At 41.1% G+C, this 16,096-nt stretch overlaps 1 protein-coding gene across 3 annotated transcripts in view; it reads right to left on the reverse strand.

The window, feature by feature from the left end:
- TIAM1 (TIAM Rac1 associated GEF 1) overlaps positions 1-16,096 on the reverse strand; it is a gene marked incomplete at both ends in the record, with an annotated part of 128,357 nt that overhangs the window by 89,491 nt on the left and 22,770 nt on the right. The window lies entirely within an intron of this gene.

Here is a 16,096-nt window from a genome sequence, read left to right on the forward strand (position 1 = left end):
TCAGCGAGGGGAATAAGCAAAGCTCTTACCAATGCAGGAATATAATCAACAAAAAATGCATTTTGCATAAGAGCCTTTTTAAGTGCAGAGTTAAGATGAAGCTCAGGGCTTCATTATGTATTTAAATAGATCGAGCTTCAATTATCCAACTGAATGGAGGATACTCGGTGATTTCAGATAATCAATGGTTTATGTGAGTAGCAGGAAAAGGAAAATTCATTTTAAACAAAAGAAATGCTAGCGCATATATGCCAGATCTAGGAAACCGAAATTTTGATAATTTGAGTTTATAGAAGCACTAGAATAATTGTAAAGTTGGTTAAACTTCATTTTGTTTTCCATTTATAAAAAACAGAAAGGAAAAGAAAGGTATGTGTTTTCAGGAGGCTAGTTGGGAATGAAATGCCCGAAATTCTTTTTCCTCATTGGTTCTACGTTTGACATATTCTGGAGTTTTAGTTTCTAAATCAAGACTTAATTACTAAGTCATTTATTTTTATAAATCTTTTAACATCATTTTCAATGTCTATAAGGGGAATTACAGCTATTACCCCGTATCTGTGAGTTGGGGTTCCCCTCCTCCACTAGAGAATGTCACGGAACTGGATGCCCCTCTGGCCCTCACCTCACCAGCCACCTCACCCAACAAAGGGAAAGTCTTTGGAGAAGAGGTTGCAAACTCCAGGAAGCCAGGCACAAAATAGAAGAAACTGTTTGCTACAGACAGAGGAATAAATGGAAGGCTGCCCAGTGAATGACTATAATAGGATTCACTTCTGGCAAAGCTGAGAGGAAAAAACTAAAACCACAGGGAAAAAAAAAGTATTGTCAACCCTATCAACAAAAAGGCCTTCCTATCTGTCCACACTATAAAAGCCCCTGGTAGATGGCAATGTACACAGATATTATCCAAGCACATTTCTGGTATCTCAAAGTTAAAGATGATCAGCCAAGGACTGAAAGATATTTGAAGAAAGCTTCTAGCATTAAAGGCAGACACCAAAGCACAGGAAGGAAAAGCATCAGGAGAAAAGAGAAATAACGCTCCAAGAAAAAACTTCCTGAAAATCTATACTATCCTCAGAGACACAAGAGAATCTCAAACAAGCACATACAGGTTATTACAATGGACCGTAACAATGAGAAGGGAAAAGGGAAAAAGGGAGAGGGAGGCAGGATGAGGGAAAGGTGGAAAGGGGGGGGGGGGGGAAGAGGAGAAGAGAAACCAAAATGAAACTTTCAATAGAATACAAGTCATTATGAAAAGTCAAAATACTAGTTATGAAGAAATGATTCGAAAGCTTCAAAAGAGACAGAACACAGGGCCTCCCCGGTGGTGCAGCGGTTGAGCGCTGGGCAGTGAAACTGCTCTCAGCCTCTGCAGCCCCGGTTCGATCCCAGCCACTGGACCTCTCCTGCCGCCCGCTGCTCCCCTCAGCAGTGTATTTCGGTCCTTCTGCCTGCTCTGCTCCCCACTCTGGCTCTGGTGAATCCTCTCACCCTCCCGCGCTTCTGACTGTACCCAGTGCTTGTATAAATAAATAAATAAAATCTTTGAAAAAAAAAGAGAGAGAACACAAAAGATAATCAGAAATGAGAAAGATATTAGAAAATACGTAAAAAAGGGGAAAATTATTTCAAAACCATATTCTAAATTATTCAAATATTATTTGAGTGAAAGGTTCAATGCAGATTTTTTTCAGAGTTTTATTATGAAAATGACAGTTTATTAAGAAAAATGGAAGATATGTAATTCAGGAATGGGACCAGGGTGGTGAAGGGAAATCCCAGATGAGGGTTCACAGTCTAGAGAGCCACCAGATCAGAGCAGGGAGTAGAAAGGGCCAGGGGAGACAGGTTCCAGGGACACAAACAATACTGAATGACTCCCTAATGCACTGGAGATTCAGAAAATATTGCCTAATGACCAATAAAATAAACAAATTGATCAGGAAAATAAGAGGCAATCATTAACTCCTGAAAAAAAAAATAAAAAGCCTTTCACGAAAGGAAATGAGATGATATTCTAACACTAGGTTCAGCAGTTAATACTATTCCTATGTCATAACAACACAGTAACTTAACAACTTCACAAGAACTACTGATTTAATCCTAAATTTTCATATAACTCTGTGGAAAGATGAGGAAAGGAGAACCTGTTCATCATACAACTGATATTTATCTATTGTAACTATTTATCTATTGTAACAGAAAGTCAGTATTTAATGTATAAAGTTAAGAAATAATATAAGCAGATTAATGGGAAATTAGTATACATGCAAGATAAAACAAAAACACTGTTTAAATAGTCCAGCACAATTGCTTTGAGAGAGTAAGGCTGGGAGAAGAGGTAAGGAAGGATGGATCGAGAATTTCATTTTAAAGCTTTTAACGTTAAGAATATGTTGAATATGTTGAAACTATGTGCTTATACCGACCAATTTAAAATAATGTAGAAAGGAAGATGAATACAGTTAGTAATATACTATTTGAATGATACATAATAGTATACAAATGATATACTAAAATCTAGCTCAGCCACAATTACATGGCTGCACTGTACTTTTAACATAGGAGTAACTATGCAATACACCAATAGTCAGCATGTGCTGGAAATAATTACCATCCCTGTGCACGTATGGCACTTCAATATTCACTCTCTCCCCTCAGTGCTCTCCTAAGAGCTAGGCAAATAGGACCCCTGCTGGGTCTCTGCCTCAGGAGCCCCATATATGAAAAGGGCCCTCTGGTCCCTGGCAAGGAATAGTCCTTTCACACTTTCTGCCCTTCAGGGAGCTCTCTAACTCTCCCATATTTTAAATGTGATGTTAATAAGATGCCCTTAGACTTGAGTCAATAGCTAGTGGGTCACTCCTGTGAGACTATATGGTATTTCTTTCACTCAATTGCATGATACTGAACCACCAGAATGGTGCTGACAAGCTGATCTGGGATGAATCAAAGTCTTTTTCTTTTTTTTAAGATTTTATTTATTTATTTATTTATGCAAGAACTGGGGTACAGGCCAGGTGCACGGGAGGGTGAGAGGATTCACCAGAGACAGAGCGGGGAACAGAACAAGCAGACTGACGAAATACAGTGTTGAGGGGAGCAGCAGGCACAACAGGAGAGGTCTGCTCATCCATGTGGGACCCTCACCGGCCAGCTGGGATCGAACCAGCACTGCAGAGGCTGCGGACAGCTTCACAGCGCTGCGCTCAACCGCCTGCGCCACCAGGGGAGGCCCATAAATCAAAGTCTTCATATAGATTAAAAAAAAAAAGTCTCCCTGGAGCTCCACACATCCTAGAGTTGACCCTTCTCCACAACTGAGACACACCAAAACCAAAGGCAACTATTTCAAAAGTGGCTGGCCAGGGGTAGGGCTACGATCCATAGTGAAGAGAAAACAGGACTTAGCTATAGACAAAGCCAACACATCAGTCAACCAAGAGAACAAAGAGCAAACAAACCCTTTCTCGTATCTGCAGATGAAGTGAAGAGGCATATAAACACCAGGGAAGATGAAATTAGGATCCAAGATCATTTACGCAAGCTCCTTAGAAAGAACAAAAACCACAAAGATGAAATTTCAAAGAGGCAACTTCAAGTTCTGCATTTGGGTTTTTGAAAACTCTATGAAAACAAGATGGAGAGGACCTTGTTAGGTAAGAGTTGGTGGTGAGGGTTTGATATACCACAAGCTCAGATGAGTCAACTGCATGTTGTGGTTTCTCATAAATTGAGGAATTGACACCCGCCTTGTGGAGGAAATAAAAGCAGCAGGAACTGAGCTGTGGGCGGGGCAGGGTGGACCCTGAGGGGCACAGGGTGTGGGCCCCTTTCTATTACAAGGAAGAGCATCAAGAAGAGGAACTGGATCCCAGGGAGAATAGTTCAGAAGCCTAAATCAGGGAAGTCCAAACAGGAGACATAGAAGGCGGCAAAAGAGAAGTGTTGGCAAGTATTTATAAGGTTATGAGACAGAATGAAGCAAAAGATTCACTTTAGACTCTGGAGAGACTGTGAAAACAAAGGGAAATGGTAAAAGTCTCCACAAAGAATATGACTTCAACATAATGAAGAACTTTCTAGAACATGCAGATAACTAGGCTGAAGAACTGGGAACTTCCCAGAGGTACAAGTGATCCATCAGTGGGTGGAGTGACTCAATGTGGGGTATCTGGGAAAGATGGTATTGGTGCAGGCTGCACTTTAATCTACTCTGAATCCCCTAGTCTTTTATACTTAGCTGGCTGGAGGCCTCTTTGTGAAAGATGATTTCTAGAATTTTCCCTAACCTGATGCACTAGTCCAGAGCATGTTCCAATGGCCTTTGTCAAGCCTGACATATATGTGCCACACACATGTGACACTTCAGGATAGTTCTCCAGAGGCCAATACAGCTCAAACCCTTAGACTTTCCACAGGGAAACCACACTGTGCTTCAGTAAGGATACTTACAAGAAGCACAGAGAACTAGCCTCCTTCTCTTTAATTAAAATCATAATTGAGTAATACTTATTATCACATTTAACCCCAATGCAGCATTATGGTGAGAATACTAGTACTTTTTATTAAACTAGGCTCTTTTAAATATGCAAGCATGCCCTTATACAAGTGACCTACTAAATAAGAAAATATGCTATGAAAAGGCATGAACCCTTCAGACAACATGTCCACTCTTCGTTGCTTATATAATAGCATTTGATTCCCCTCCCAATCCAGCATCGTTCTTAACCTGTCTGGTGACTAAGTTCTCAAGGCATTTAATATAAGATTTAAACATTAATATTAGGATAGGTTAGCATCAAAGTCACTGAGCTTTCTGGAATGACATGTGACATCCTCCAGTGATGGACAAATGAAGGACCAAGAAGAAATTGCACTTTGTAGGTAGCATAAACAATTTTTGACTTCCAGTGGGAGCAAAGAATTCTAATTTAAATAGTTTAAATACAGGCACTACAAGCTCACGTTGCAGAGAGAATCACACTTCTATATAAGCAGTCTTAGCATTCATGTTCATGCCCACCCCCATCCTGCACACAAAACCCCTTTTCTACTTTCGTTGGTGACATGAATCTCCTTTCGTGGACGACTGAATAACAGCGTCAAATCAGCAGCATTCAGGCACTGGAAACTATGTGCAATGAATTGAGCCCTAGGGCTAGAATAACCTACAAATTATTTCCATAATCATGGTTGATCTCCCTTGCTTTAACCTCACCCCCTACACACATAGGTTCCTTTCAAATACAGCCCCTCTAGAACTATGTGGATTACAATAAGTAGAAGGTAGAAAATGCCCTCATGGATCTCCAACAGCAGTAATTTCCTCTGAAAAGGTTCATTTTGTGCTCTATCCCACGTAAGAAGCATAAAAATTTTCACCATAACAAGAGGACACAGAGGTTTTCATGAATAAGGTCCTATGTTGCCAGAAAATCATTTCATTCAATGTGAACTCCTGATTATTTTGATTCTAGTAGCAATGTTTAGGCCAAGAAGGTCTTTTCAAATGGAATTCATATTAAAGTAAGTATGTAAAAAGAAGAGTTTCCTGAAATAGATAAAATTGTCATCCAAACTGTGTAGTAAGTCCAGAACAGCCAAAATTAAGTTATGATTTAGAAATATTTCCTAGGAGTGCTTTAATTCTAAGGATGCAAAAAAGTTTGGTCACCAATTCTTGCCTATATTCTTCTTAGGGTACACTGTGATAATAATGAGATACTAATGTACACTTAGACAATAAGAGGCTTTGTAGAAAGAGGGATTTGATTTACCCAGCCCTAATTATCAATAGCTATGCTACCAATTATTAGCCTTGGTAAATCTCAGTTTCACAAGTGGAGTAACCAATCTAGATCAATAGGTTAAAATCTGGGTACCCAGATTTACCTGCAGTAAAAATTAAATGTGACTAACATTGCCAAACACTTTCAAGAGGGTGGCATACAATCATGAGCTCATAAAAGACAGGCACTGATGTCACAGAGATATTATTGTTAGACTAATTAGACATCTCCTCACTTGCAAGATTTCCAATTAATTTTTTTAAAGATTTATTTATTTATTTTTACAAGAACAGGGGTACAGGCCAGATGCACGGGAAGATGAGAGGATTCACCAGAGACAGAGTGGGGAACAGAACAGGCAGACTGATGGAAATACATTGCTGAGGAGAGCAGCGGGCACAACAGGAGAGGTCTGCAGCACCATGTGGGACCCTCGTTGGCTGGTCAGGATTGAACCGGCACTGCAGAGGCTGTGGACAGCTTCACAGCGCTGCACTCAACTGCCTGCACCACCACGGGAGGCCCACATTTCCAATTAATTAATACAAAGTTATGCCAGATGTAGAAAAACAATGGTTTTCATGACTCAGTTCATATAGATTTTTCAAATAGGAGACACAAAGTTATACCTATTAAAGAAGACTTGAAAAATGATACCACATTAAAATTTAAGTTTCAATATAACAAAGGATACCTTTAAGAGAGAAAAAGCAAGCCCCAGACTGGGTAAAGATATTTGCAATTCAGACTCAACAAAAGAGAAGATATACAATATATGTAAAGAACTACCATGATGATTACAACAGAGAAAAACAGAGAGGAAACTGAAATAAGTACTTCACAAAAGATGATACTGAAATGGCCACAAGCCATGGAAATAAGCTCAACTTCATATTAGTAACATAAAGGGGAAAAATTTTCTGAGAATTGTCCAAGTATGAAGAACAATGATGAAGAACAACTAGAATTTTCCTAGGTTGTTTGTGAAAACAAATCATTCCAATCATTTGGAAACCAGCAGTTTTCTAATAAATCTAAATATAACATGACACAGCAATGCCACTTTTAGGTATATACCAACAGAGATGTGGACAAATCATCCTGAACACAGGTATACGAAGTTCTCATAATAACATTGCTCATAATACCCCCAAACTGGGATCAACCCGAATGTACTTGTAGAGGGGCTGCTATAGGTCGTGGACATCCTAAAGTTGTTGCAACTTATCCCTATTACACGGCATAATTGTTAATAATGCCTCTGTAACTCTCAAAATTGTCTAGCTTCTAGAGTGTTTTGTTGAGTTCATTCACAGTCTGAGAGATGTGTGCGACACCAATAAGGACATTAACACAAACACAATGGGAGACCAGGAAACAAGAGAGAGAAATGGTCAGGAAACCATTTGAAGAAATAATAGCTAAAAGCTTCCAAGTATGATGTATACTCACATACCTACACATCCAAGAGTTCAATTAAGTATAGGTAGAATAAAATGAAAGAAATCAATACCTAGACATACAACCAAACTGTTTAAAAACAAACTGTTTTAAAAACCCTAAAGTAGCAAAAGGCAGCTCATCAATACAAGGAATCTTCCAGATTAAGAGGAGATTTCTCATCAGGAGCTACAGATATTTTCAAATAAGAGTGTAAATCAAGAATTTTATATCTAGCAAAACTACCCTTTCAAAAATGAAGAAGAAATATGGACATTCCTAGATAAAAAATGGTCCTGGCTTGGAAGATAACACACGTTCACATTATTTAACTAGTAGGCTGCACATGTGTATGTGGGGGAGAGGGTGGCCTGGAGGGTGCTAAAGCCATCTATTCCTTATTCTGGGTGGTGGTTAGACTGGCATCGTATTACTTCATCGAACAATATGTTTATGTTTAGTGCTCTCTTCTTTTTTTTTTTTTTTTTTTTTTTTTTTTTTTAAATAAATTTTATTGTTATATTCCCCATACAATTGCAGCCCCCCCATTCTGACCCCAATCCCTCCCCTCCCGCCCCCCTAAAAGTGTCTCTGGTTCATAGTTTTTTGTTGATTTTGATTTTCACTATCTTATAGTTATTCATTTTCCTGGTCCCTTATTTAAGTTTTCTAGATTCCTGCTATGAGTGAGACCATCCGGTATTTTTCTTTTTCTTTTTGGCTTATTTCGCTGAGCATAATCCCTTCCAGTGCCATCCATGTTGCTGCAAATTGCATGTGTTTATCTTTTTTGAATGCTGAGTAATATTCCATGGTATATATGTACCACATCTTCTTGATCCAGTCATCTATTTTTGGGCATTTGGGTTGTTTCCAAAGCTTAGCTATTGTAAACAGTGCTGCTATAAACATAGGGGTGCAGGTGTTCTTTGGAATTGATGTTTCTGTGTCCTTTGGGTAAATACCTAGGAGTGGAATTGCTGGATCATATGGAAGCTCTATGTTTAGTAGGTCCAGAAATCTCCACACAGCTTTCCACAGTGGTTGGACCAGTTTGCACTCCCACCAACAGTGCAGAAGAGTTCCTTTTTCTCCACACCCTCGCCAACATTTGTTGTTGCTAGTTTTTTTAATATGTGCCATTCTCACTGGTGTAAGATGGTATCTCATGGTAGTTTTGATTTGCATTTCCCTGATGACAAGTGATGTTGAACATTTTTTCATATGCCTGTTGGCCATTTGCATTTCCTCTTCAGAGAAGTTTCTTTTAAGCTCTTCTGCCCATTTTTTGACTGGATTATTTTCTTTGTTGTTGTTGAGTCTCATCAGCTCTTTGCAGATTTTTGTGATCAGTCCTTTATCATTAGTGTTGGGTGCAAAAATGTTCTCCCAGTTGGTGGGGTTTCTCTTTGTTTTTGTTATTGTCTCTTTTGCTGTGCAAAAGCTCTTTAATTTGATGTAGTCCCAGCTGTTTATCTTTGCCTTCACTATCACTGCTTTGGGTGATGTGTCTGTAAAGATGTCTTTGATGTGCAAATCACGTAGTGTTTCGCCTATATTTCCTTCTATATATTTTATGGTTTCAGGTCTTATGTCTAGTTCTTTAATCCATTTTGAGTTGATTTTTGTGTATGGTGTGAGGTGGTGGTCAAGCTTCATTCTTTTGCATGTAGCGACCCAGTTTTCCCAGCACCATTTATTGAACAAACTTTCTTTGTTCCAATGCATATTCTTTGCTCCTTTGTCAAAGATTAGTTGACCATAAATTTGTGGGTTTATTTCTGGATTTTCTATTCGATTCCATTGGTCTGTATGTCTGTTCTTGTTCCAATACCATGCAGTTTTGATGATTATGGCTTTGTAGTATAGTTTGAAGTCTGGGAGTCTGATGCCTCCATTCCCTTCTTTTTTTTTCAGGAGAGCTTTGGCTATTCGGGGTTTTTTGTGATTCCATATGAATTTCATCAATAATTGTTCTATTTCTTTGAAGAATGACATTGAAATTTTGATTGGAATAGCATTGAATCTGTATATTGCTTTTGGAAGGATGGCCATTTTAATAATGTTTATTCTTCCAATCCATGAGCAGGGGATGTCTCTCCATTTCTTTGTGTCTTCTTCTATTTCTTTTAACAGTGTTTTATAGTTTTCTTTGTATAGGTCCTTTACCTCTTTTGTTAGATTTATTCCCAAATATTTGATTTTTTTTGTTTCAATAACAAAAGGGATGGTCTTTTTGATTTCTTCTTCTTCAGATTTATTATTTGTGTATAGGAAGGCTACTGACTTTTGCGTGTTGATTTTGTATCCTGCCACTTTACTGAACTGATTGATGAGTTGAATTAGCTTTTCTGTGGAGTTTTTGGGGTTCTCTATATATAATATCATATCGTCTGCAAATAGTGATAGTTTGACTTCTTCTTTTCCTATTTGGATTCCTTGGATGTCTTTCTCTTGTCTTATTGCCCTGGCTAGGACTTCCAGTATTATATTGAAAAGCAATGGTGAGAGTGGACATCCTTGTCTTGTTCCAGATCTTAATGGAATTGCTTTCAGCTTTTCACCATTGAGAATGATACTGGCTGTTGGCTTGTCATAGATGGCCTTTATGATGTTGAGGTATGTTCCTTGTATCCCAAGAACTTCAAGGGCTTTTATCATGAATGGGTGTTGCACTTTGTCGAAAGCTTTCTCAGCATCTATTGATATTATCATATGGTTTTTATATTTCTTTTTGTTGATGTGTTGGATAACGTTGATTGATTTTCGGATGTTAAACCATCCTTGTGCCCCTGGAATGAATCCAACTTGGTCGTGGTGAATTATCTTATGGATACATTGTTGGATTCTGATAGCTAAAATTTTATTGAGGATTTTTGCATCAGTGTTCATTAGGGAGATTGGCCTGTAGTTTTCCTTTTTTGTGTTGTCCTTGTTCGGTTTTGGTATTAGTGTAATGTTGGCTTCATAAAACGTGTTTGGTATTGTCCCTTCCTTCTCAATTTTTTGGAAGAGTTTGTGAAGGATAGGCACTAATTCGTCTCTGAATGTTTGGTAGAATTCATTTGTAAATCCATCAGGTCCTGGGCTTTTGTTTTTGGGGAGGTTTTTTATTACCATTTCAATTTCGCTAATTGTAATTGGTCTGTTTAGGTGTTCTATTTCTTCTTTATCTAGCTTTGGGTGATTGTAGAGTTGTAGGAATTTGTCCATCTCCTCTAGATTGTTGAACTTGTTTCCATATAACTGTTCATAGTAGTTACTGATTATTCTTTTGATTTCTGCTGTGTCCGTTGTGATTTCTCCTCTTTCATTGATGATCCTGTTTATTTGTGCTTTCTCCCTTTTTTCCTTTGTGAGCCTGGCTAGGGGTTTGTCTATTTTATTGATTTTTTCAAAGAACCAGCTCTTGGTTTCATTGATCTTTTGGATTGTTTTTTTAGTTTCAATTTCATTTATTTCTGCTTTGGTTTTTATTATTTCTTTTCTTCTACTGGTTTTGGGGTTTTTTTGTTGTTCTTTTTCTAGATCTTTGAGCTTCGAGATTAGGTTGTTTCTTTGCGTTCTTTCTTGTTTCTTGATGTGAGCTTCTATTGCTATATATTTTCCTCTTATTACTGCTTTTGCTGCATCCCATACATTTAGGATATTGGTGTCCTCCTTGTCATTCAATTCAAAGAATTTTTTAATTTCTTCTTTGATCTCCTCATTAGTCCAATGGTCTTCCAGTAGTGTGGTTTTTAATCTCCATGAGGTAGGAAAGTTCCTTGCCTTCTTTTTATGGTTTATTTCTAGTTTGATGCCTTCATGGTCAGAAAAGATGGTTGATATGATTTCAATCTTGGTGTATCTGTTGATGTTTGTCTTGTGCCCCAGTATGTGATCGATCCTGGAGAATGATCCGTGTGCGCTTGAGAAAAATGTGTACTCCGTTTTTTTGGGGTTTAGTGTTCTATAGATGTCTGTTAAGCCCAATTGCTCTAGGTCCTTATTTAGAGCTTTAGTTTCTTTACTTATTTTTTGTCTTGTTGATCTATCCATTGTTGATAGTGGTGTGTTGAAGTCTCCCACTACGTATGTGTTTTCTCTGATGTCTGTTTTCAGAGAGGACAACAGTTGTCTGATATATTTTGGTGCTCCTTCGTTCGGTGAGTATATGTTAATGAGTGTTATTTCTTCTTGAAGTATTGTCCCCTTGATCATAATGTAGTGACCCTTGGGGTCTCTTTTTATCTTTTTGAGTTTGAAATCTGTTTTATCTGATATAAGTATAGCTGTTCCTGCTTTCTTTTTTGGTCCATTTGCTTGTAGGATTGTTTTCCATCCTTTAACTTTGAGCCTATTTTTATCTTTTGTAGCTAAATGTGTTTCCTGGAGACAGCAAAAGGTTGGGTTTTGTTTCTTAATCCAGGCTGCAACTCTGTGTCTTTTTATTGAAGAGTTTAGTCCATTTACATTCAGAGTTATTATTGATATGTTAACATCTGTATTTGCCATTGTGTTTGTCTTTCCTTTGATTTTATTTATTTATTCTTTTAATAACTTTTTTTTTTTGGCCTTCTTTCATTGTTATTCGTCCCTCTGAGGTTCTGGCTTTAGGACTCCTTGTAGTATTTTTTGGAGTGGGGGTTTAGTTGCAATGAAATTCCGGAGTTTCTGTTTGTCTGGAAAGGTCCATATTCTTTCTTCAAAGAGGAAGGAGAGCTTTGCGGGATAGAGTATTCTTGGTTGGCATCTGTTTTCTTGGAGTCTGTTGACTATGTCCCTCCACTCTCTCCTTGCCCGTAGTGTTTCTTCGGAGAAGTCTGATGTCAGCCTGATTGGTTTTCCTTTGAATGTTATCTGTTTCTTCCCTCTTGCCAGCTTCATTATTTTTTCCTTGTCCTGGATTCTTGGGAGCTTTACTATTATGTGTCTTGCTGTATTTTTCCTTTCGTCGTGGAAGTTTGGTGTTCTTCTTGCTTCTTGTATATCAATTTTCAGCTCCTTCTTCACATTTGGGAAGTTCTCTTCAATTATCTCTTTGAATATTTTCTCTGTTCCTACATCTCTCTCCTCTCCTTCTGGTATTCCTATAACTCTTATATTTCCTTTCCTCATGGAGTCAGATAGTTCCCGAAGTCTTTCTTCGTTCTTTTTCCTTCGTACTTCTCTTTCCTTTTCTGTTTTGGTTCTTTTTATTTCTATGTCTTCAAGATTACTTATTCGTTCTTCCATTTCATCTATTCTGCTTTCATTGCTTTTCCCAGAATTCTTTAGTTCTTCCATTAATTCTTTGATCTCCTGCATTTCTTTTACTTCCCTCTTTAGGGACTCAATTTCTTTCTTCTGACCATTGTTTTCCCTCTCTAGGGACTCAATTGCATTCTTCTGATCGTTGATTATTTTTCCCTTATCATTGTTTTCCTTTATGACTTCTGTTAGTTTTTTAATCACGGCAATTTTAAATTCTCTTTCTGGAAGGCTCAGAAATTCTTCCAAGTTATTGTCTTTGCAATCTGGGGGCTGGCTTTCTTTTTGTGGTGTGCTTTTTCTCTGGAGAGTTGCTAGGTTGCGTGTGGTTCTTCTCCTCCCTACTGTCTGTTTTCTAATTTGCCGTATGCGTTGGGACACTGTGTAGTTGGGACTGGCCGGCATCTTGGGTGGGCTTCTCTGTTCCCCTCTGGTTCTTCCAGGAGTCATCTGTCAGTTTCAAGCAGTCTTTACTGGAGAAAGGTCCCTGTTCTAAAATGCCGATGTAGGGACACACTCCCCTGTGCGCCTGGTCTGCCCCGGCGGTGGGTTCCTGCTCCCCTCTGGGCTTGGACTGCAGGCCAGAGGGGGTCTGGCGTGGGCGAACTTCCCCCGCTCACCTCTGGCTCCTGAGGAAGCCTTCTGCAGGTAGTCTTTACTGAAGAAATGTCCCTGTTCTAAAATGGTGATGTGGGACACACTCCCTGCGTGTCTGGTCTCAGGCACACTCTTCTGCGCACCTGGTCTGCCCCGGCTGTGGGTGCTCGCTCTCCCTGTGGGCTCAGACTACTTGTTCGGAAGGGGCCCGGTGTGGGCAAACTCCCCAGCTGGCCACTAGCTCCTTCAGGAGCCTCTGCTGGCTTCAAGTCGCTAGGTGGTGCCAGAGATCTCTCCTAGAGCCCTTGGGGAGCTGATTTTCCACCCCGTGGGACAGGGAGCAGAGCGGGGATGGTAGGGTACACCTCAACGGCTTTGGGGTGCTGTGTCTGCCTTGTGCCCCACCGTCGTGGGGAACCCACGCCCCTAATTTCGTGCCCCGGGTCTCTGTTCCAAAGCCCTCAGTTCCAGGACGCGGGCTGTAGCCCAGATCAGTGGGGCGGGAATGGCGCCTTTTGAATCCTGCTTCCCTGCCTGGGCGCCTTGTTCCTGCTCACTCAGGATGGGCCTCCGCTGTCTCCCCCTAATTTCGTGCCCGGGTCTCAGTTCCAAAGCCCTCAGTTCCAGGATGCGGGCTGTAGCCCAGATCAGTGGCGCGGGAATGGCGCCTTTTGAGTCCAGCTCCCTTGCCTGGGCGCCTTGTTCCTGCTCACTCAGGGAGGGCCTCCGCAGTCTTCCCCTAATTTCGTGCCCCGGGTCTCAGTTCCAAAGCCCTCAGTTCCAGGACGCAGGCTGTAGCCCAGATCAGTGGCGCGGGAATGGCGCCTTTTGAATCCAGCTCCCTTGCCTGGGCGCCTTGTTCCTGCTCACTCAGGGAGGGCCTCTGCAGTCTCCCCCTAATTTCGTGCCCCGGGTCTCAGTTCCAAAGCCCTCAGTTCCAGGACGCGGGCTGTAGCCCAGATCAGTGGCGCGGGAATGGCGCCTTTTGAATCCCACTCCCCTGCCTGGGCGCCTTGTTCCTGCTCACTCAGGGAGGGCCTCCGCCGTCTCCCCCTAATTTCGTGCCCCGGGTCTCAGTTCCAAAGCCCTCAGTTCCAGGACGCAGGCTGTAGCCCAGATCAGTGGCACGGGAATGGCGCCTTTTGAATCCCGCTCCCCTGCCTGGGCGCCTTGTTCCTGCTCACCCAGGGAGGGCCTCCGCCGTCTCCCCCTAATTTCGTGCCCTGGGTCTCAGTTCCAAAGCCCTCAGTTCCAGGACGCGGGCTGTAGCCCAGTTCAGTGGCGCGGGAATGGCGCCTTTTGAATCCTGCTCCCCTGCCTGGGCACCTTGTTCCTGCTCACTCAGGGAGGGCCTCCGCCGTCTCCCCGCAAGCCTAGGTCGCAGGCGCGGGGACCTGGGCAGCTGCGATCCGGTCCGGAACCGCGCCGCTTTCCGCACGCAACCTTACCGGGCGGCCGGGGCTGTGTGCTGGTGCTGGTCTCCTCCTGGGGGGCGTGGCTCTCTTTAATGGCGCCTGGAGCTCACCTCCGCGGCGGATCCTGCAGGGTTCGCCTCTCCCGTTCACGGGGTGTGGTGGCTGCAATAGTTCCTTTCCACTCACAGTCCCACTTGCTGCATCCGTTTTTCTTGTTGGCCGTTTTGGTTTGTTGTTTCCCTCCTTTCTGCCGGTCGGAGAGTGCCGACTTTGTGGGCGGGGGAGGGGAGCAGGGTTCTGCGCTTCCCTCCCTTCTCGTCCTCTTTTATGGCAACTTTCTTCTTCGGGCAGTTTGCTGGAGTCGTCCGTTTATCTTCCGTGTCCCAGTTCTCACTGGGACCTGCCGCTTTTCCTCCCTATTAACTTTTTTTAATGGGAGATCTTACTTGCAGCGTCCCCTCGCCGCCATGTTGCTCCGCCCCCTAGTGCTCTCTTCTTTATGTGTTTTACATCACAAGTTTTAAAAATGAAAAACAGATGGGTTTTGTCAGCTAACAAAATTACCATTTTATTTTTCTTACTCTAACTTCAGGGACCAATCAAATGCAGAAATGTGGTGAGTTAAACTATTACTCTCTTCCACACCTTTGTTCCAACTCTCTCTTCTGCATGTAACAGTCTTACTGTCCACTTCACACAATTCATCCCTACTCTTCTTTTAAAATTCACTTTCAGGCACAGAAACAAAGATCTGTCTCTTGTATTATATATGAATACATTCAGATAGGAACTGTGTCAAAATCTTGTTATTCTGAAGAATTAGTGCATAGCACATAGGAAAAATGGAATAAAAGTTTGCGAGTTCATGCTTTGCTAGAATAAATGAAGTCGGGCCTCCCTGGTGGCTTAGGGGTTAAATCTCAGCACTATCACTGTGATGGCCTGAATTCAATTCTTGTCCATGGAGCTAACCCACTTAGGGTGCAGCAGTGTCTCACCCTCTTCTCCCCCTGAGCAGTGTACTTTACTAAATCTGCCTGTTCTGCTCCCCACTCTATCTCTGGTGAATCCTTTCATCCCCCTCACCTCTGGCCTACAGCCCAGTTCTTCTGTGCGAAAATAAATAAATAAAGCTTTTTTTTAAAAAAGAGAATAGAATAAATGAAAAATAGAATAGAATAAATGAAACCTTCTAATTAATAGCACGGGTATCTGGAAAAGTGGATCACAACTGACCAAACTCAAAGGATTCCCTAAAAAGGCAACAGTTAACCATCAAGTGATTAGCATTTTTTAAATACATTTAACAGCCAAATGTCAAGAACATTGGGTAGAGTTTTTTTAAGATGAGGAAGAGAAACCATTTGGGTATATCTGGTTATTTCTGGCATGTCATTATTTTACCTTATGAGTAATATCGGAAAAGAACATATTATGATAAAAAATTTGACAGCTCAAATCAAGTCTATATTAAGGAGTTCATGATCGCTTTTCTAAAGGGCTACACAAAAGGTATAAAGATTACACTGAAAAATCCTTCAACCCATAGGAAGCACAACAAAGCTTCTCAAACTCAGTACACCCCTGCCTGGCCTCAGGTTCCTGTAGAAA

This window comes from Talpa europaea, assembly GCF_964194135.1.
Source record: "Talpa europaea genome assembly, chromosome: 4".
Lineage (NCBI taxonomy): Eukaryota > Metazoa > Chordata > Mammalia > Eulipotyphla > Talpidae > Talpa > Talpa europaea.